Source organism: Triturus cristatus, chromosome 11, assembly GCF_964204655.1.
Source record: "Triturus cristatus chromosome 11, aTriCri1.1, whole genome shotgun sequence".
In the NCBI taxonomy this organism is placed as follows: Eukaryota; Metazoa; Chordata; class Amphibia; order Caudata; family Salamandridae; genus Triturus; species Triturus cristatus.
Genome location: NC_140594.1, coordinates 58,513,234 through 58,535,696, shown reverse-complemented (window position 1 = coordinate 58,535,696; position 22,463 = coordinate 58,513,234). Strand labels below are relative to the sequence as shown.

General features: G+C 48.2%; 1 protein-coding gene across 9 annotated transcripts in view; it reads left to right on the top strand.

Annotated features, from left to right (window-relative positions):
• The window catches only part of ARVCF (ARVCF delta catenin family member), a 657,174-nt gene that overhangs the window by 524,556 nt on the left and 110,155 nt on the right, over positions 1-22,463 (top strand). The gene's annotated exons all lie outside the window — the stretch shown is intronic.

Sequence of the window (22,463 nt, the reverse complement as noted above, 5' to 3'; positions counted from 1 at the left end):
CCTGCCATCACATCTACCCCACTCCGCAGAAGCCTATCTCTCCACCATACATGCTGTCTGTCCTTTTTTAACTCTTTCTGAAACTCCTGAATCATATTTGATCATGTTCTCCTTTTGACTCGTGAGTCTCAACCTTTTTTCTATGTTTTTTTTCATGGGAGAGTACTTGGGTTTTTTGTGCCTCTGGTTTCCCCTTGCATCCCCTTGGGGTCGGGTAGCTCTGCTTTCCACCGCCCAAAACTTGCGAGTTGGATCTCACAGGTGGCTGAAAAAACTAACGCAGAGCCCTTCGCCAGCCAATCACATTCCTCAAGTGAGCATTTGTCAGTAGCGGCCTGTGTGTCAATAGAGTGGCGGGACGGAGGGGCAGGGACGGATGGACGGATGACGAGACAAAGAAAAAAAACACTTGCCTGCCGTATCGCGCTACTCTCCGCTGCAGGTCCAGGCTCCCAGAGTCCCCTGCGACCAAACCATGCTGCTGTCATGCTGCTGAAAGGAGCATCGGGATTGGCCAGAGCGCCGATGATTTGCGCTCCCAGTTAAAGCCGGCAATGCAGCTTGGATTGGAGAGCGCTTCAGTGTACAGGTTGGTTTGGCCGTCCTGAGACGGCCGGCAAGACCGTCATGTGCACCGACTAGCAGTGCCCATTACTCCTCCACCATCCTGTCATCACCCTGGCCTCGCCCCCAAGCATGGCTCCAGGAGAAAAAAGAAAACAATAATAAACCAGAGTTTATTATCGTTTTTATTTTCATTTTTTTGACTGCTAGCGGAGGAGCTGGCGCTGGCATTTGTTGTTTATGGTACGTGAAAGCCCCCCATATGGTAATCTTGTAGTTCCTGGTGGCTGCTGGTCTCAAGACTCCTCAGAGTACCTTGCTGTGGCGCCCGCTGCCGCCATTGCAGACACGTGGTGCATGGAATGGGCCTTCCGTGCACTTTCCCTGGCGCTGGTGCTTTGCACTCTTCTTTAAACTCCACTGTCTTGTCCAGAATGATTGTCTTACCTCAAATCATGGTTTATCTTTTCTCGCAATTTCACAAGTGTGGTGCGTACTGCTGGTTGCATCCCGAAAGGACATGCATTTTTTTTTTTTATCGGAGTTTTATATTGTGCGAACTTGAGCCGAAGGTATCAGAGCGCTTCACATGAGCTCCAGTTGTGTTACACAAGGACTCATTCATTTTTTGTTAGGCACGGGGAGATTAAGTGATCTACCCAGAATCACAGGATGTTGAGTGTCGTTGCCGAGACTCCAACCCAGTTCTCCAGATTTGAGGTCGACCCCCCTAGCCGTTAGGCCACATCCTCTCCGTTTTATGTTCCTCTACATTGAACTCCTCTTTGTCCCTCTGGATCGCGTTGAATTTGATGTCGGTAGATATTTTTCGGGGTAAGTATTGCAGGTTTGGGGGTGGTCCGTTCCTGTGCGTCATCCTGGTTAAAGGTGCGGGAATCCTTTCACCTCCTGCATTCGGCTCCATATGAATGAATTGGTTGACACTCGTCTGCAGTGTTTCCCTCTCACTACAGAGAAACGTAGGGTGTAACTATCCCACTCTGGAAGTTGTTTGTGACATGAAGCAGAGTCTGATAAAAGGTGTCGTGTCAGAGCTACTGGACCTCCCCATAGACCCTGGGAGCAGGAAAACCTAGTGTGACACATTAACAATCCTCACCCAGCTCAGGAACCCATAATGAGACCCAAACAGATCCGTCTGAAGAGGTGAAGTGATGGTTCTGGTAGAAGCGGGTATCGGGGCCAGCTGGAGCTGTGGGCAGCAGAGTCGGGGGGCTGAAGTAGTAAGGATTTGCTTGAGCTAATGGGAATCCGGCTGCTCCAAAGCAGGGAGCACATGGCTAGTCACCAATGTGCGGGCCACCCTCCCACACTGGTGCAGAGAAGGGGCCTGAATCACTGTCCATAGGGAAGGTGCCTGGCGGGAGCTGATATCAGTTCCAAGCCAGGCATCCAGAGCTGGACCTAGTCCGAGAACCCAAAGCTTCGGGTCCGAGAGGCGGATTCTATTTATACAAGTTGTTTCTGGTGAGAGAACACTCGGACTGTTGAGTTCCAGGTAGTGAGATGACCTGGACCAGTTTGGAAAAGTACAATCACACTCTGTCCATCCTTTCCCCCTCACACCTATTGATACACTTGTCAATTCTCCTCTTCAAGTCAGCAGGAGGTTGTATCTTCGAATATTCAAAATATCGCCAGACGTAAATATTGTGTCCTAATCTCATTGTTTACAATTCTATCATCCCCTTGGGCTTGGATATCCCATTATTAAGTGGGGTGGTAATGTTTGTAGCCGATCTTTAGGACGCAAGGTGTATGTCAGTCGATGCTCTGATGATATTTAGGTGCATCAAGCGACAGGATCTTTGTGCTGCCCACAAAAGCCGCACTTGTTTTACACCAAGGCTCAAGTCAATCAGTGCTTCGTCTGCAAAAGTCATTGATAAAAGAATGTCAAAGGGGCAGCATAAACCTACACGAGCAGTCGATAGTGGAGTATGACACGCCATCCATCCGGAAATTACAGACATACAGTATCATGCGATATGGACCTTCAATCCGTCCCGGAACCCTTTTACACCATCCGCTGGGATAGCTCTCGGCTCAGCAGCCTCCTCTTACTGGTTCAAGCTCTCCCCGGCGGGCCCTGGCCAGACATCAGCGTCTCAAGTGTTTCTTCTGCATCTCACATTTCTTCTTGTAGGGTCCCCTGGGGCTCCCTCTTCTCTCCAGTTTACTTTAATTCTTTTAGCCTTTCTTTGCCATTATCCCTCAGACTGGCATGCATTTCCATTCTTATGTTGTCAACGCGCCACTATGTCTTCATTAGACGGGTCAATAGAATACGGTAAATCTAAGCGCCGCCAGGCCTCAAAGCACTGAGCGGATTATCATTTCCTGCTGTCAGGTTGGGTAAAAACTGATATTGCTCTTGCCGTAATCTCAGCCTTTATTGGGCGCATCAGAAACCTCTCAGTCACCCTACCCCAGTCCTTCCTCTCGCTGTTTTTTTCTTCTTAATCCTTTCAAAAAGTAAGGATCATGATTGATCCTACGTCAGCTCTGCCCCCCACCCATCAATCAATCAATCATTTGTAAAGCGCACTAATCACCCGTGAGGGTCTCAAGGCGCTGAGGGGGCGGGGGGGGGGGGGGTGGGGTGCAGCTACTGCTCGAACAGCCAGGTTTAGAGGAGTCTCCTGAAGGTCAGCAGGTCCTGGGTCTGACGCAGCTGTGTAGGGAGGGTGTTCTATGTCTTGGCGGCGAGGTAGGAGAAGGATCTGCCCCCGGTGGAGCTCCTGTGGATGCGTGGGACGGCGGCGAGGTCGAGGTCAGCGGAATTAATCTGGCGGTTCGGGGTGTAGAAGGTGAGACGTTTGTTGAGGTATGCTGGTCTGGCATTGTGGAGTGCTTTGTGAGCATGGGTGAGGAACTTGAAGGTGATCCTTTTCTTGACTGGGAGCCAGGGCAGGTCTTTCAGGTGGGCGGTGATGTGGGTGTGGCGGGATATGCCGAGGATGAGACGTGCGGAGGCGTTCTTTATGCGCTGGAGTTTGGGCGTGGTTCTTGTGTAGAGGGTGTTGCCGTAGTCCAGTCTGCTGCTGACGAGGGCCTGGGTGACCGTCCTTCTGGTTCCGGTGGGGATCCACCTGTAGATTTAGCGGAGATTGCGGTGGGTGTTGAAGCAGGAGGAGGAGACGGCGTTGACTTGCTGGGTCATTGAGAGCGATGAGTCGAGGATGAACCCCAGGTTGTGTGCGTGGTTGGTGGGTGTGGGTGCAGCTCCCATGGTGGCTGGCCACCAGGAGTCGTCCCAGGCGGAAGGGGTGGAGCCCAGGATGAGGACCTCTGTCTTGTCTGAGTTAAATTTCAGGCGGCTGTTCTGCATCCAGTCGGCGACGGCCTTCATTCCTTCGTGGAGGTTGGTTTTGGCGGTGGCAGGGTTCTTGGTGAGAGAGAGGATCAGCTGAGTGTCGTCGGCGTAGGAGACGATGTTGAGGTTGTGCGAGCGGACGATGTTGGTGAGCGGTGCCACGTAGACATTGAAAAGGGTAGGCTGAGAGATGATCTTTGGGGCACGCCGCTGATGATCTTGGCTTCAGAACGGAATGGGGAGGCGAACCCTCTGGGTTCTGTCGGTGAGGAAGGAGGTGGCCCAGTACAGGTCTTTGTCGTGTATTCCTGCGTCGTGTAGGCGTGTGCGTAGGGTGTGGTAGCAGACGGTGTCATTACCACCAACCTCTGAGTTTCCGACTTAACCAACTTTTTTTTATATACTTTTGTTCCTGAGGCGCATAATCGCATAGATATTTTAATAATGCAAATGCCGTGAGGTGTACTTTTCCTACAGCAAATAACACATCGAGTGCATCTTCATATCTTAATGTTGCAACTTAACTTTGCAGTATGAGGAATTTTTCCTAGGTGCATTAACCAAGCGCAGAATTGATAGGGAAGGAGTACGGGCAGCACGGCCAGTTGTTCCTCTTTTTCCTTGATCAATTATTGTTCTTTGGTTACTAAGTCCACCACAAACTACAGGTTAATGGTTGTGAATGAGAACTGAGCATGTGGGTAACTATAAAGCGCAGTCTCTTGTGATCCTTATGGCACGGATTCCTTTCTCTGTAAGAAATGTCTGCCTCACTGTACAACCCGGTCATTAGTCTCTTGAATGAGATTTGCAAAATCCAGAAAAAGCTCATTGGTCCTCTTCAGTTTTAGAAACCTTTCTCTGGAATGGTGTCTGCTAGCTATTGTAAACACAAGGAGAGAATGGATGGACCACGGAAACTTTTTCAGACTCTCACCACCAGTCACTATTAGATCTGGGTTGAATCCATCATCGTTCTTTAACTCACTACACCACCTCAGTTCAGACCCAGCCATATGCAAATCAGTCTGACCCTGTGCCTCATGGGAACAGTCCAGCCCGAACTGCCAAGCTGCGTCTTCCCTGGACCAGAAACAAGCATTCTGGGACCGATTTCGGGGTAACACCCTTCATCAGCCAGGCTAGCTTGAATCCAGTGGCAAAGTGAGCAAGGGACCCATGTCTGGGCATACCCTGCCAACTTAGGGCAAACAAAGCAAACACAAGGAGATGGACGGAGCGCTGACACTTGTCAAACACTCACTTGCAGTCACTATGAGATCTGGGTTGAATTAATCATTGTTCTTTAGCTCGGTTTGCCGCCCCAGTTCAGACCCAGCCATATGTAAATCAGTCTTGACCCTTTAGCCCTTTGGCAATTCGGCTGGATTGTTCCCATGAGGAACAGGGTCAAGACTGGTTTGCATATGGCTGGGTCTGAACTGGGGTGGTGAAGTGAGCTAAAGAACGATGATGGATTCAACCCATCAGACGCTCCGTCCATCATCTCCTTGTGTTTGCTGGGAAACTTCCTATACCACGTCGTCTGAACAACGCATGGCTTAATCACGCAGGCAGAACCACGGACGTCTAAACCATGCATATTTGTGGTTTAGACGTCTGTGGTAGTTAGCACTCTAGACTCAGGCAGGGGAGAAGGACTGGGCAGAGGGTCAGAGCTGACTTCCTGCCCAGATGAGGAACTTTGTGAGGGTTTGGTGAGTATGATTTTTGTATTCCTTTCTTTTGGTAAGGAGGCCGGTTTTAGGGCTCAGTGTGGGGGGGGGGATGGGTAGTTGGGAAGGGGCATACAGAACCTTTTACGGCTGGGGTACTTTTAGGGTTGAGGGTGGGGGACTGGTGTGTTTTTTAGTTATGGGGTGAAGGTTGTAGGGCTCAGGGAAGAGAGAGGGGGGTCAGGGTCGAGTTCTGGAGTGAAGAATTTAGGGCTCAGGGGCTGGGGCTCCGCTATTAGGATTCAGGATGGGGGGGCTGGGGTGTTTTTAGGGTGCGGTCATATGTCAGAACAGTTGACTGGATTTTAGGGCATAAAGCAGGGGCTAGGGTAGAACCTTAATCACGCATATGGCTTTACCAAATATGTAATTACAACTAAATTTGTTGTAAAGGCGTACATGGTAAAGGCATGCGTGGTTAAAACGTGGTCATTGTTAAGCCATGCGTGGTTGGGGGTTGCGTGGTTGGAACATACAACCGTGTTAGCTATTGTGGCACCAACATTCCTCATTGCTTCACGACGATAACTGAAAGCTCTTTATGTATTGATTTGGGATCTAATATTTTGTTGTAGCACCAAGAAACCTTTGTAGTGATACAAACATCAATAAAAATGGCATAAAACATTTGATGCTCTGATTTCCATTTTTGGCGGTCACTCGCCCACCTTCATTTCCATAGGTTTGGAGTTTGGCACTTTGCATTCTATGGCTACAGTTCGCCCAATGCTTCGCAGTTTTGACTATAGCTGAGAAAGTTGGATTTTAGCGATTGCCCATAATTCATAAATGTCTTTGTGATTCTTGTACACTTAAGCCCCATTCAATCTTCCTGTCTTGGACAGAACACTCCCATGTTTCAGATGACGCAATGCTAGGCTGCGTGTTTGTGATGCGGGACTAGGCGTTTCAGTCAGAGGTCTTACCATGTGGGCCATCCTTTCTTCTCAACTTAGACTGAAGATGATCTGCGTAGCTAAGGCCAGGCTCATTTTGACATGATTAGAATTTTTCAAGGTGAGTTCAACATCCAAGCTCGACAAGGAGGCCAGATCCAAGATTGACGGTTTTACCGCGTCTCGTTTAAGAATCTCTCGAAAAGGACTTCACATTGCATTGTTTTCTGTTGGCCTTTATTTGACATTATTTTTCAGGTTGGCATAAATTTCCAATACTCTGTTTAAGTATCAATCCATATATCTTCATTTGATGCTAAAATACAATAAAGTGAACTCTGAGATAACCAAGGAATGAAAAACTGACTGAATTCTGCATTGGTGAAAATAGACCTCTCCCTTCAATTTTATCACTTATCAGACACAACAGACCCCTCTCCACCGGCTGAGTCTTGGGTCTGGCACTGAGTACATTCACGATCTGATCTCAGGGGTAGCCTTTGATGAGAACCCTAAAAACGGGATATTCAGTTAAAGTGTTAATATATTTCACATCTTACCATCTTCCTTTATGAGGGTAACCAAGCGGACACGCAAGTCGAACACGGTGATGCTTCGATTGTACGGTGGGATGCGCAACAGAGCCACATAGATCTAATCATGTCTTAAAAGCCAGACCTCTTGCAGTTTTTTCCTCATTAACCTGTGCGCTTTCAGGTTATGATTAATTTTTCAAGTCCCAGGTGGCGGTGCCGGCTGATTTCTGCAGCAGGCTTTTTAATTAGGTTTACCCCATGGAATCATGTCATTGGCCGCATCTGGTTTTCCGTTGCAGCGTTCCTCTAACAACCAAATGTAAACGTACTCTTGCCATGGTAGCGATTATTTACTTTATTTGAGCCAATTGGATTTGAGTTCCAGGTTGCTATGGTGTTTAAAAGGTTATCCCAGGACAGGAAGCCTCATGTACCCAGAGACAAGGCATTATCTTGTAACCGTAGCTTTCAGCTGAGCCATCAGTTTACTTCTGGAGAGGAGGAAATGGGATTAGATCAATGCAACAAAAACACAACCTGAGGAAATCAATGTTGACGAACTGTCCTTAAAGAAATTCCATGCTCGCAAAAGCGACGGAAAAATATTAAAAAATTGACTTGACCAAAAGACATTACCTATATTGACTCCCAGTAATGGGCGAACATTTTTAAGGTTCAATTTTCTAACGCAAGGTCTCTAAAATCTTATTTCAAAATCTATAAAACAGTACAATAGGAAATATAATAATGCACAAATATGTCAAATTGTGAACCACAATAAGCCTGGACAAACAGCATAAAAAATAAAATAGGCTAGCTAGCGGTAACTCAGTGAGACAGTGAAAGGAAGGAGGGCACGAGACGGGGTTTGAGTCTGGGGTAACAATGTGCATAGCAGAACCCCAAAAAACTCAGAATGTCAGCATGGAAGGGGTGTGGGGACACGGGTGCCTATTTCGGAATATTTTGCAATGTAGAAATTCCTTGAAATCTAACCATATATCCAAATCAAACGTTACCCCTAGTCCAACTCCTAACCTAAGACAAATGCAACCAGGGGGCGGACACAAAATCACAATATAAAGTGCTGAGATAAAGTGCTTTTGTGCACACCTTTCGTTCTCATTTCTCTTAGTGTTGACATATCCAACATGCTTCCTGCTGTATGGAGGCTGAAAGGCCGGCAGACAATCTCTCTTGTGATCCTTGTTTCATAAAACAAGGGGCTGGATGACACTAGTTTCACCCATCTCAATCTTCTTCAGTCTCCAGTAAACTAACATTTCCAATAATATAATTGAGTGCGTGATTAAAATACTAAACGTGACTCTAAGCCGATCACTTACTCTCCCCGTGCCTAAGAATGTGATGTGTAGTGTGCAGTTGTAAATATGGGATCTGTGTTTGTATCATCCAAAGGATTGTCATCCACACTTGATGAACACGATCTTCAACCATCCCAACACAGCCCATAGTGTGCGAGGTCTTATTGGTTACAGGATCCGCACTGTGTAATATCAGTACGTACCTACATGCAGCTGAGCGGTTCATGAAAATGGGGAGTCCAACACGAGCTAAAAAAGATTACCCACAAAACCTATAACCAAATATACATAGCAAATTTGATGACGCTTGAATCGCGTCAACGATGCTACGCATCACAATCCCTATCTGGCATTCAAGTCTATAATGGATCAGGAAAGTATTTTAAAGTGAGACGAGTCATTGTAGAGCCCCCTAACCCCCATTCCGCGGGGTAACCAGAAGGTGTGACGTAAGCATCATATAAACGTTTAATCGTAAGTAGTAAATTCTAATGTGGAAACTAAAGAAAGTAGATGTTGGCTAGAATCTCAAGTGTAACACGTGGATGGGGGTTGACTTTCTGGTCACCATCTTTGGCATATAAAAATACATTAATGGAAATTAACCGACAAATATCTTCTTAAGGAACGAGGTATTGTTTTATTAGAAGCTGTAATTTAAAGGGACCATACAGTTTTGCGAAACAATATAATACCCTTTGCCCTCTCCTGCTTCGCAAACATTGGCAATAGGTGTTGTAGGATGCTGCTTTGTTTAATGGCGTTTGCTTGGGTTTTGAGGTGTATTGGCCCCCGTTCGTGGTATTAACACCGCGCAACAATACCTGTTGTTACCAGTGAGTGCCGTCTGTGGTCTCCTGGCCAATGGCAGACCTAGGAGGAAGACCCGGTGGTCCAACTCCTTTCTGGTGGATCCCTAAGCAGTCGCTGAATCCACCAAGACCATTATTGCAGGGTTCCTTGGTGTTTGGACCCTGCACTTGATGTCGCTGCTAATTTGGACACAGCATAGTTGGGCGCACCAGAACGAGGCTCTAGCTCAGCACGTGAACGCGCGCTCAGTATGTGAACGCGCGCTCAGCATTAACTCAGAGGTTACTGTGCTCTGGCCCCGCTCAGCTTTGTGTATTTTCAGTCCGCATTGTGGTTTATGCACGGAAGCCTGAAGGAGTCCATCCAGGTGATGCTGGCTTGCTTTTATAGCTCTTCCAATATATACATTCTATACACCGTATACTAAAGCGTGCCATCTACTTCCTACAGCTTCTTATCAAGAGTTGTAACTCCAGAAGCAAGGCACGTGTTTCTTGATCTGCACACTTTCAGGCCGTGAATCCGGAAGCTGAAATGTGGGCGTTCCTTGTTGAAAATTTGCGTAGTCACATCTCATTTTGCTTTGATTCTGGGGGGATTGTACAATAAAGGGCTTCGGGGTTATGTATGTGGGTGTTCAAAGACCGTGAGTATTTTCTGCTGCTCCTAATGGTGGTTCGGTTTTCCCCACAGCAGTTGGGTGGTTTTCCAAGTGAACTAAGCTGTAGAACATGAGTGAAGCCCCCGCTTGTCTTTACTAAATGTTCCACCTCCTGGTCTTGCTTGTCTCAGCGTGCTACAGTGGGGTGCGTGCTGTCTGGACACCCCTAATCCATACACCCTAATTCAAGTCTCCATCACCGGACCACTGTGCACGTTTACTCCATGCGACTGCACTGTAGCAATCTACAGAATAAAACCCAAGGAGGTTGGACATGTAGTAAAGACAATCGGTGCGCGTCACTCACTTTCTACAGTTTAGTTCATTTAGAGTCTGAATAGTGAAAGCCCCACAATGTCATTTGACGCCATCACAAGCATGAATGTAATTTGTGAAAAATGTTGTATACGATGCTGTAAAGAAATAAGTTAATGGCATGATTATCATGTCGTGTGTTACAGTGCAGTAGCATTGAGTAAGCGTGCCCAGTGGTCAGGTCATGGAGACTTGAATTAGGGTGGTTTTCTAAGTGACCCATGAAGTGGGACGGTGTCTACCTGAGGCATCCGAACTTTTCACGTGATGTACACGTCACAGGAGGCCGGACACCGCTACTCTTCCGGTCTAGTTTCTCCCATTTCCTGCGACGAAGCTGTACATTGATTGGAGCATCTTGCCAAACACACTGTACATAGAAACACCTTTTCCCCCAATATGGCTAGCGCTAAAATATGCGCCTGCTCACGCCTCTTTAAACTACAAATTACACCTGCTCGCTCCTGCTTCAACTACACCTGTTCACTCATCCATAAACTACACCTGCTCTCTCTTGCTTCAACTACACCTGCTCACTTCTCCTTAAACTACACCTGCTCACTCCTGCTTCAACTACACCTGCTCACTCCTACATAAAGTGCACCTGCTCACGTATGCTTCAACTACACCTGCTCACTCCTCCATAAACTACACCTGCTCTCTCTTGCTTCAACTACACCTGCTCACCTCTCCTTAAACTACACCTGCTCACTCCTGCTTCAACTACACCTGCTCACTCCTACATAAAGTGCACCTGCTCACGTATGCTTCAACTACACCTGCTCACTCCTCCATAAACTACACCTGCTCTCTCTTGCTTCAACTACACCTGCTCACCTCTCCTTAAACTACACCTGCTCACTCCTGCTTCAACTACACCTGCTCACTCCTCCATAAAGTGCACCTGCTCACGTATGCTTCAACTACACCTGCTCACTCCTCCTTAAACTACACACACCTGCTCACTCTTCCCTCAACTACATCTGCTCACTCTTCCTTCAACTACATCTGCTCACTCTTCCTTCAACTACACCTGCTCACTCCTGCTTCAACTACACCTGCTCACTCCTGCTTCAACTGCACCTGCTCACCTCTCCACAAACTACAACTGCTCGCTCCTCTATAAACTACACCTGTTCACTCCTGCTTCAACTACACATATTCGCTCCTGCTTCAATTACACCTGCTCACCTCTCCATAAACTACACCTGCTCACTCCTGCTTCAACTACACCTGTTTGCTCCTACTTAACTACACCTGCTCACTCCTCCATAAACTACACCCGCCCCCTCCTGCTTCAACTACACCTGCTTACCTCTCCATAAACTACACCTGCTCATTCCTGCTTGTACTACACTTACTTACTGCTGCTTCAACTACACCTGCTCACTCCTGCTTCAACTACGCCTGCTAACTCTTCCATTAACTACACCTGCTTGATCCTCTCATGAACTGCACTTGCTCACTCTTCCACAACTGCACCTGTTCGCTCCACAAATTAATTACACCTGCTCGCTGCTCCATGAGCTGCACCTGTTCGCTTCATCCATGTACTACACCTGCTTGCTACACCCATAAATGACACCTGCTCACTCCTCCCATTAACTACACCTGCTCACTCCATAAACTACACCTGCTCGCTCCTGCTTCAACTACACCTGCTCACTCCTCCATAAACTACACCTGCTTACTCCGACTTCAACTACACCTGTTTACTCCACCCATAAACTACACCTGCTTGCTCCAGCTTTGAACTACACCTGCTCACTCCATAAACTAAACCTGCCTGCTCCTGCTTCAACTACACCTGCTCGCTCCACCCATGAACTACACCTGTTTGAACCACAAACTAATTACACCTGCTAGCACAAATGACCTATACCTGCTTCCTCCACAAATGAATTACACTTGCCAGCACCAACCATGAACTAAACCTCCTCCCTTCATCCATGAGCTGCCCTTGCTCGCTCCTCCACAAACTACACCTGCTCGCTTAATCCATGTACTACACCTGCTCGCTTAATCTATGTACTACACCTGCTCGCTCCATCCATGGACTACACCTGCTCGCTCCATCCATGGACTACACCTGCTCGCTCCACCCAGGAACTACAGCTGCTCGCTCCTCTATGAAGTACACCTGCTCGCTCCTCCCATGCACTACACCTGCTCGCTCCACCCAGGAACTACACCTGCTCGCTCCACTTATGTACTACACCTGCTCACTCCTCCCATGCACTACACCTGCTCGCTCCGCCCATGTACTACACCTGCTCACTCCTCCCATGCACTACACCTGCTTGCTCCACCCAGGAACTACACCTGCTCGCTCCTCCCATGCACTACACCTGCTCACTCCTCAATGAAGTACACCTCCTCGCTCTTCCCATGTACTACACCTGCTCACTCCACCCAGGAACTACACCTGCTCGCTCCACCCAGGAACTACACCTGCTCGCTCCACTTATGTACTACACCTGCTCACTCCTCCCATGCACTACACCTGCTCGCTCCACCCATGTACTACACCTGCTCACTCCTCCCATGCACTACACCTGCTTGCTCCACCCAGGAACTACACCTGCTCGCTCCTCCCATGCACTACACCTGCTCGCTCCACCCATGTACTACACCTGCTCACTCCTCCCATGTACTACACCTGCTCACTCCTCCCATGCACTACACCTGCTCACTTCACCCATTAACTACTGGTGCTCTCCTCACCCATTAACTACACCTGCTCACTCCTCCCATGCACTACACCTGCTCGCTCCACCCATGAACTTCATATGCTCGCTCCATCCACATACTACACCTGCTCGCTCCACCCATGAACAACACCTGCTCACTTCACCCATGAGCTGCCCCTGCTCGCTCTTCCCCAAACTACACCTGCTCGCTTAATCCGTGTACTACACCTGCTCGCTTAATCCGTGTACTACACCTGCTCACTCCTCCCATGCACTACACCTGCTCACTTCATCCATTAACTACTCGTGCTCTCCTCACCCAGGAACTACACCTGCTCGCTCCACCCAGGAACTACACCTGCTCGCTCCACCCAGGAACTACACCTGCTCGCTCCACCCAGGAACTACACCTGCTCACTCCTCCATGAAGTACACCTGCTCACTTCACCCATAAATCATATCTGCTTGCTCCATCCAGGGCCGGACTGGTCGTTTCAGACACTGGGCGTTTTCCTGGTGGGCCGGAAGGGTAGTAGTAGCCGTTTTTGGACCCATGGGGTCCAGTTTTGTTACTGGGGAACGGTATTGCAGCAGTTCTGCCATATTGGCCCCAAGTAACAAAAGCATGAACTATACCTGCTCGCTCTTCCATGAACTACAGCTGGTAGCTCTACCCATGAGCGAGACCTTCTTGTTCCTCCATGAACTACACCTGCTCTCATCCCGTGAACTATACCTGCTCGCCCCTCCATGAACTACACCTGCTCGCCCCTCCATGAACTACACCTGCTCGCCCCTCCATGAACTACACCTGCTCGCCCCTCCATGAACTACACCTGCTCGCCCCTCCATGAACTACACCTGCTCGCCCCTCCATGAACTACACCTGCTCGCCCCTCCATTAACTATACCTGCTCGCTCCTCCCATGAACTACACATACTCACACCTCATTAACTACACCTGCTTGTTCTTCCTTGGAAGTAGACCTGCTCGCTCCTCCCATGAACTACAAGTTCTCGCTCTTCCAGGAGCTACACATACTCCCGCGTCCATGAACAAGACCTGCTTTACTGTTCCTACACGGAGAGGAGCCCGCACTGCAAGTTGTTCTCACTGCGGTGATATCACGTTGGGAACCTCCTTTACTGTTCTGGCACCAGGAGCTGCCCTCACTGCAGTGCTCTTACACCAGGAGCTGCCCTCAGTGCAGTCATCTCACACCAGGAGCTGCCCTCAGTGCAGTCATCTCACACCAGGTGCTGCCCTCAGTGCAGTCATCTCACACCAGGTGCTGCCCTCAGTGCAGTCATCTCACACCAGGTGCTGCCCTCAGTGCAGTGCTCTCACGCTGGTAGTTGCCCTCAGTGCAGTGCTCTCACGCTGGTAGTTGCCCTCAGTGCAGTGCTCTCACGCTGGTAGTTGCCCTCACCCCAGTGCTCTCACGCTGGTAGTTGCCCTCCCTGCAGTCATCTCACGCTGGTAGTTGCCCTCAGTGCAGTGCTCTCACGCTGGTAGTTGCCCTCACCCCAGTGCTCTGACGCTGGTAGTTGCCCTCCCTGCAGTCATCTCACGCTGGTAGTTGCCCTCAGTGCAGTGCTCTCACGCTGGGAGCTGCCCTCCCTGCAGAGCTCGGACGCTGGGAGCTGCCCTCCCTGCAGAGCTCGGACGCTGGGAGCTGCCCTCCCTGCAGAGCTCGGACGCTGGGAGCTGCCCTCCCTGCAGTGATGTCACGCTGGTAGTTGCCCTCACTGCAGTGCCTCGACGCTGGGAGCTGCCCTCACTGCAGTGACATCTCAAGACTTCACAACCTTTTTAGTTCGAGCCCTACTCGCTCTGCGAGGCATGCTGTATTAGGGTATGCAGTTGAAACTCCGCCCACTCTCTGCTCATATTTGTCATTGGTTTGTGTCATTGTCCTTCTTAAATGCTGGCTTCTGATTCGTAAAAAGGCTTGTTAGTCCCTCCTTTGTACCACCTTGTCTGCATTTGTTACCTCTCATAACGACTGCACCTTTTACTTCCGTTGCTACACCGACTGCGTTATATGTGGGTTAGCACTACTTTGTTTATCGACTATGAGGACAAACAATGGCGGCTGCTTTTTAGGTCTCGCCTGACCCAGCGCATGCGCAGGTCTGGCGAGACTTTTTGTGAGGGCGTAAAAAAAATGCTACCATGACAAGCCTAGAGCTACAGTGCATGTGCGCGGGCGCGCGCTGCATTTGATTGCGATCACTTTCACTTTGATGTTTGATCGGTTCGGTCCTCTATTATTCCTCTACTCTGCATCCATTATGGCTCGCCCTCTCTTTAAGTCCTCTTCATACCCAATAGGTCTCACCTTTGGGACCTTATAAGTGTTTAGCCATGCAACAGTTGCATGGCTAAACACTTATAAGGTCCCAAAGGCGAGATCTATTGGCTATGCCAATGCTTGTTTGTATTTGCAGCACGCCCACCACTTTTCGTATAGAGCTCTATGCCGCTCTAACTTTAAAAGTGGCTGCCCCTACCCCCACAGCACTCACGGCACTATGGCAAAGTTTAAAAAAAATAATTATTACTTTTTAGAAGAACGCGGCGTCCGTTTCAGGGACGCCGCGCGTTCTTTCACCATTCTTTTTTTTCATTTTATTTAAATGTGCATGCTGAGCGCGGGCGCAGCTTACCACACAGCCCTGCAGCTGTGGTTTCAGAGACTCTGCAAATGAGGGGGAAAGTTTCTTTTTGTAGCACCAAGTCTGCTGTGATTGTGGCAGATAGTGCAATTAAGGCGTTGAGCTGCCACACACCACACACTTTGAGCGGGTCCTGGTGTTTTCTTGTGTGAACTCATGTGGGGCCACTCCCACCCTCCTTGGCCCATGCTTTGCATTCCTGTATGAGGCGACAGTTCGACGAGGAGGCGAACTGAAATTGTTGTTTCGACATCTGCAATAGTTTGGAGCTGTTGAACTGCATTCCGAAGACAGCGCTTTGAAAACATTGTGCGTTTGTGTGTTGCCCCGTTCCGGGCATCGGTGTCTGCACTCTTTGTGTCAGTATACTTTTTTATTTTTTCCATTTTGGTGTAGTGTGCGGTATATGCCTGGTGTATGTGTTATTATGACCAAATATACTTTTTGGGTGGGGCCGCTCGTATTTGGGTGTGTCTATATAGAGTTTGTGTGCAAATAAGACCCCCGGGAGTCGTTTTTTCCACATCGGGCTGAGCATTGTGCTGCAGACCATGGCGTGTCTGCTCTGTGCATTTTGTGCCCACAAGTCTTACTCCTGTGACTGTGGGAGCTATGTTTATTGTTGTGACTTGATTGTTGCCTCTGTTTGTCTTCATTCTCTTCTTCCCTACCGCTCAGCCACGATGAGTGTTGGAACGTGTGGTGATGTCATGGAATGCTTGGGTGCCTGCTCGTGCCTGGAGTGTCACTTGATGATGCAGGCCGAGCAGCAGGGAGGCTGATCCTGGTGGGGCCTTTTACCATCGTACTTACCATCTCACCTACCTTCTACTTTACTTGGATTTGGATTAATAAACAACATTCTTGGAACCTATTACCTGGCTACATTTGAACTTCATTTACCTACAACATTTATATCTCTATAGTTAATAGATAGCGAGTTGTCTGCTAGATTTGCATACATACTTGTGTATCGCAGCACGCTACCCGCGTTTATTTATCATGCTACAGATATGCAAATGTATAGTTCCATGACAGATTGCCTTTTGTATGTATGCCAATGTGCGTTAAAGTGTGGGCGTGCGTGCGGTATGTGCTTGTATGATATATAATAGCATATGTGGTGCGTGTGTTACGTTTGTGCTTGGGTGTTATGCGGCACTGGCAGTACAGTGGCACGAGCGGGTGTGGGCACTTCGGCTTGAAATACGGCATTCGGTTAGTTTACGGTGCATGATTGTAGGCAGCGAGATGCTGACTTAACGACCCTCTATCCGGTGCTCTCCGCGACCCCCGAAAATCACAGGGTAATGTTAACATAACAATAATAATTATTATTAATAATATTTTGTATTAATATAGTGATTATTATATGACTATTATTATTATTGCAGTCTTTGTTATTTTTGATACAATTACTACCACTGTACTTGTTACTATTATCATTATAGTAATAATAGCACATTCACGGCTGTACAGCCGCAGCCTTTTTTTATCAATAATAAAATGGCTGCCGCCGTTATTAATTTTGCTAATATTTAGTCCAGTTACTCTAGTTGTTGTTTTCTGTTCAGTACTATAACTAATAGTATTTTTATTTTACATATCATAATACATACATAATGAGTGCGCTCCACTGCTCTCATCAATCATGTCATTATATGTGGTATAGAGCGCTATGCCGCTCCAGCTTTAAAAGTGGCTGCTCCCGACCCCCAAACACTCTCGGCACTATGGCGAAACTTTTTTTTAAATTATTACTTTTTAGAAGAATGCGGGGCCAGCTTTAGGGACATCGCGCTCAGTTTCATTTTATTTTTTAACTATAATGTTGAGCGCGGCGCCCGCTTCAGGGACACCATGCTCTGTTTCTTTCTTTCTTTCTTTTTACTTTATTGGTAAGCGCGGCGCCCGCTTCAGGGACACCATGCTCTGTTTCTTTCTTTCTTTCTTTTTACTTTATTGGTAAGCGCGGCGCCCGCTTCAGGGACACCATGCTCTGTTTCTTTCTTTCTTTTTACTTTATTGGTAAGGGCGGCGCCCGCTTCAGGGACACCATGCTCTGTTTCTTTCTTTCTTTTTTTTACTTTATTGGTGAGCGTGGCGCCCGCTTCAGTGACACCATGCTCTTTCTTTCTTTCTTTCTTTCTTTCTTTCTTTCTTTCTTTCTTTCTTTCTTTCTTTCTTTCTTTCACTTTATTGGTGAGCGTAGCGCCCGCTTCAGGGACACCATGCTCTCTTTCTTTCTTTAATTCTTTCTTTCTTTCTTTCTTTTACTTTATTGGTGAGCATGGCGCCTGCTTCAGGGACACCATGTTCTCTTTCTTTCTTTCTTTAATTCTTTCTTTATTTCTTTCTTTCTTTCCTTTTTTTACTTTATTGGTGAGCGCGGCGCCTGCTTCAGGGACACCATGCTTTCTTTCTTTCTTTCATTCTTTCTTTCTATCTTCCTTTCTTTGTTTCTTTCCTTTTTTAACTCTATTGGTGAGCGCGGCGCCCGCTTCAGGGACACCATTCTTTCTTTCTTTCTTTCTTTCCTTTTTTTACTTTATTGGTGAGCGCGGCGCCCGCTTCACGGATACTACGCTCTACTATACAATAGTTCTTGCTGTTGCTAAAGTTTGATCGATTGGTATAGTAAATGACAATGCCTTTTAGTACTATAAAAGGCTTTGCCATTTACAATGCCAATAGCTCAAAATCTCTCTACTGCGAGACCGATTGCATTTTAAATGCTTGTTACTGTATGAGAGAAGGAGGGGACTAGGCTGAGCTGGGTCTGGAGAGGAGGCAGGGCTCTCTGAGCCCATAAATGCCCCACTGGCTTTGCACCCCTCCACCGATGGGGAAGGTCTCATAGGGGGTAGGGCCAAAAAGAGGGGCACAGCTGCAGGAGACACCTATTACCCTCCCCCACAACGCTCTAAAGGCTTCTGCCGCTGCCGCCCATGTGCCATGGATATTACAAACCCCCTGCTGGACACCAGCAGCGCAGAGCCCGACGCACGAGCTGGAAACCTGCTCTGTGCAGGAGTCTCCAGCTCACTGTGCAACGGGGGTGAATACACCCGATATTCTGTGCCACGTGGTACTTTGTGAGTTCGCAGGACTGCATCTCACTGGAACTAACCCCCCACCACTGCAGTTACATGCCACTGGGAGCAGCGTTAAGTGCAGTGACATCCCACTGAGAGATGCCCTCCTTGCAATGCCATTACAAAGCATCTTTATTTACTACAGTGACATCACAGTGGGAGCAGGGTTTGCTGTAGCGGCGTCACACTACAAGCTTTATTTACTTTGCTAGCGTCACACTGCAAGGTATATTTACCGAAGTACCGTCACAATTGAAGCTGTATATACTGCAGTAACGTTACATTGCACCGCACGTATTGCAGTGACGTCCCAGGGAGCTGCATTATAATGGGAGCTGCATATACTGCAGTAGCATTACATTGCACTGCATGTACTGCAGTGACGTCACAGGGAGCTGCATTATAATGGGAGGTGCATATACTGCAGTAACGTTACATTGCACTGCATGTACTGCAGTGACGTCACAGGCAGCTCAATTATAATGCGAGCTGCATATACTGCAGTAACGTTACATTGCACTGCATGTACTGCAGTGACGTCACAGGGAGCTGCGTTATAATGGGAACTGCATATACTGCAGTAACGTTACATTGCACTGCATGTACTGCAGTGTCTCACAGGGAGCTGCAGTATAATGGAAGCTGCATATACTGCAGTAACGTTACATTGCACTGCATGTACGGCAGTGACGTCACATGGAGCTGCGTTATAATGGGAGCTGAATTCACTGCAGTGACATCACATTGCGGGCTGAAAATTCTATCCTAGCTTAATTGAGAGCTGCGCTCACTGCAGTGACTTCACCATGTGAACTGCTCTAGTATGGCTGTGCTACATAAAAAACAAAAAGATCTGGCGAGTCTGGGGAGGTGAATGTGCAAGAAAAACCCAAAACGACATTAAAATGTCCTACGTGGTATATGGGCCAAGTAGATGCGCTTTTGCTGCAGTGCGGGTTCGAGGATGGGTTTGGGGTGGGCTTCCAGTCTTACCTCCGTACAAAGCATTCGTTGTTTTGGTGAAGGCGCTCCACGCAGTGCGTTTTGGGGTAAAGTGATGGGGGGGTAAGCTTGCACATTTGTGACAGCGCGCTGTAAAGCACCTTGAAGATGAAGGGGTATTGAAAGGCGCCTCTTCGTGCCACATGACACTCTTCACAGCCAGAGTAGGCCTTGGAGGGCGCAAAGTGAAACCTGTCCAACCCTGCACGTGCCGCAGTTCTCGATGGATCTGAACTTCTATCATGTATTGTCCCTCAGCGCAAAATGCATTTGTATGTGTTGCCTACCGACAGAGCATGCACTGCAAGGGGCATTGTTTCCTGAAGGGGCTTGGAGCCCGCCCATTGCTTACTACTCCTTGACTTAGTTGCCAGTCTTATTTTCTGCCTCCTAATTGGCCAGCACTTGCTGACGTCACTTCCCATTCTACAGTTTGGAGCAGCAAACAAGCACGGCTTAATTTCCTTTAATAATGTCCTTATTCTGTCCGTCTGCTGCTCACTGTTCTTCAGGTGCTATTTTATTTATTCTTTCCACATTGATCTTTCCCTCCCAACCCCCCCCCCCTCTTTTGTCTGTGTTGCTCCTTCCCCTTCCACCCCACACCTTCTTGTTCTCTATGTTGCTTCTTACCTCCCCTTGTTTGTTTTGCCCCCATCCGTCATAAACGAAAACCAATATGACACTGCCAGTGCTGGATGCGTCATAACACTTATTTTTACCATCCAATTGGGCCTTAGCGGTGTAGCCCACACACCATAAGGGAAAAAGTGCTAGGACGCGACTAGCGCTGACTGTCTCACCTGACCAAGGGCATGCGCTGGTCTGGCGAGACTTATTGAGAGGGCTCCAAAATGTGCTACCAGGCCAGCCTAGAGCTACAGTGCATGGGCGCGCGCGCCGCGATTGCTTTGATGTCTGATCGCGATCACTTTCACTTTCGTGGCCGCTTGGCATAGCCAATAGGTCTCTCTTTTGGGACCTTATAAGTTTTTAGTTATGCAACTGTTGCATGGCTAAACACTTATAAGGTCCCAAAGGCGAGACCTATTGGCTATGCCAATGCTTGTTATAACTTCACTTTTAGCTAAGCTACACAACATGTCTAAAATACATTGGCAGAGGCAATATCTTTAGTATAGGTGAAACTTATTGGATTTGCAAATGCTTGTTAAAAAGACTGGAGTAGAAACAGATGAAAAGCAGATAAAACCCCTTCCCTCGCCACCTGCAACAGGTCAATCGATTCTTGCATTAATGCGCGTGCGCAAACATCTGGGGTGAAATCTGATGAAGGTTCCTTCCTTGGGGTCCAGGTTTTCATTGCAGCGCAGTTTGAACCAAAGCGCCTTAAACCCAGACACGATTAAAAGCGCTTTGTTAGGAGAGCAGCTGTGCGCGCTTCGTAAGGTCGGCCTCCACCCCTTCCCTACGCTGGTCTTTAAATACGTGCCCAATAGAATGGTTTATTTCACACCGTCATTACTCATGGAGTTTGCAGAGTAGGTGGGACATAAAAGTCCACGTGGCCTGAAATCTTTCTCTGCCAGAAGCAGTAGAGTAAAAATACATACTTCAATAGCTATTTTGCAAAAACCTAGACTTCAAAACGTTAACTACCAAAATGTTGATCTTACATAAATATCTCCCTGCAAAACTTTCAACTCGCATCTCATCTCACTGGGGTACCTCGTAGGTAATGCCCATCCGAGCCCCGACACTGTTTTTACGCAGAGGTTGGGGTAGGTTTTAATTAATGCCCATCCGAGCCCTGACACTGCTGTTACGCAGAGGTTGTGGTAGGTTTTAATTAATGCCCATCCGAGCCCTGACACTGCTTTTACGCAGAGGTTGGGGTAGGTTTTAATTAATGCCCATCCGAGCCCTGACACTGCTTTTACGCGGAGGTTTGGGTAGGTTTTAATTAATGCCCATCCGAGCCCTGACACTGCTTTTACGCAGAGGTTTGGGTAGGTTTTAATTAATGCCCATCCGAGCCCTGACACTGCTTTTACGCAGAGGTTGGGGTAGGTTTTAATTAATGCCCATCCGAGCCCTGACACTAATTTTGCGCAGGGGTCGGGGTAGGTTTTATTTGATGTTCATCCGAATGCCACCTGTAACAGTGAAACGTGGGGTGGCTGCTTCAAAGCCGCTCTGTTTTTCACTTGAATGTGATGCCCTGGGGCAGTCCGAGTTTGTGGCTACTCTGGGGGCAGTGCATTCAATGTAATAGGGCACACTTTCCCTGGTTGAGCCCGGCACACCTGTTTTAAGGTGCGCCATGGGGCAAACAGGGAAAGTCGCCGTATCCATAATACGGCCCCTGGTGGCCATCAGACCTAGAACCCGCACTCACCCCTTCCGACCACACCAGAAACTTCGGAATGATCATTGACAACAAGCTCACCGTGAAATCACAGATCAACGCCATCTCCTCCGCCTGCTTCCTTACTATGCAAGTGGCTACCCGTACACACAGTACGCTCAGTGACACAGGCCCTCATCACCAGCTGATCAGACTATGGCAACGCCCTGTACATAGGAATCGCTGCACACCTCCTAGGGAGACTTCAGTCCATACAGAAAGCCGCAGCCAGACTCATCCTCTGCCCACTTCACACCCCACTTCAGGCAACTCCACTGGCTTCCCGTACAGAAGAGAAGCCAATTCAAGCTGCTGACCCACGCACACAAGGCTCTACTCATCCAAGCACCCGCCTACACTAACCACCGCCTAAAATTCCACCAACCATCGAAAAGAATATACTCTGCCTCACTTGCCCGTACTCCCCGCATCTACAGAAGCTGAAC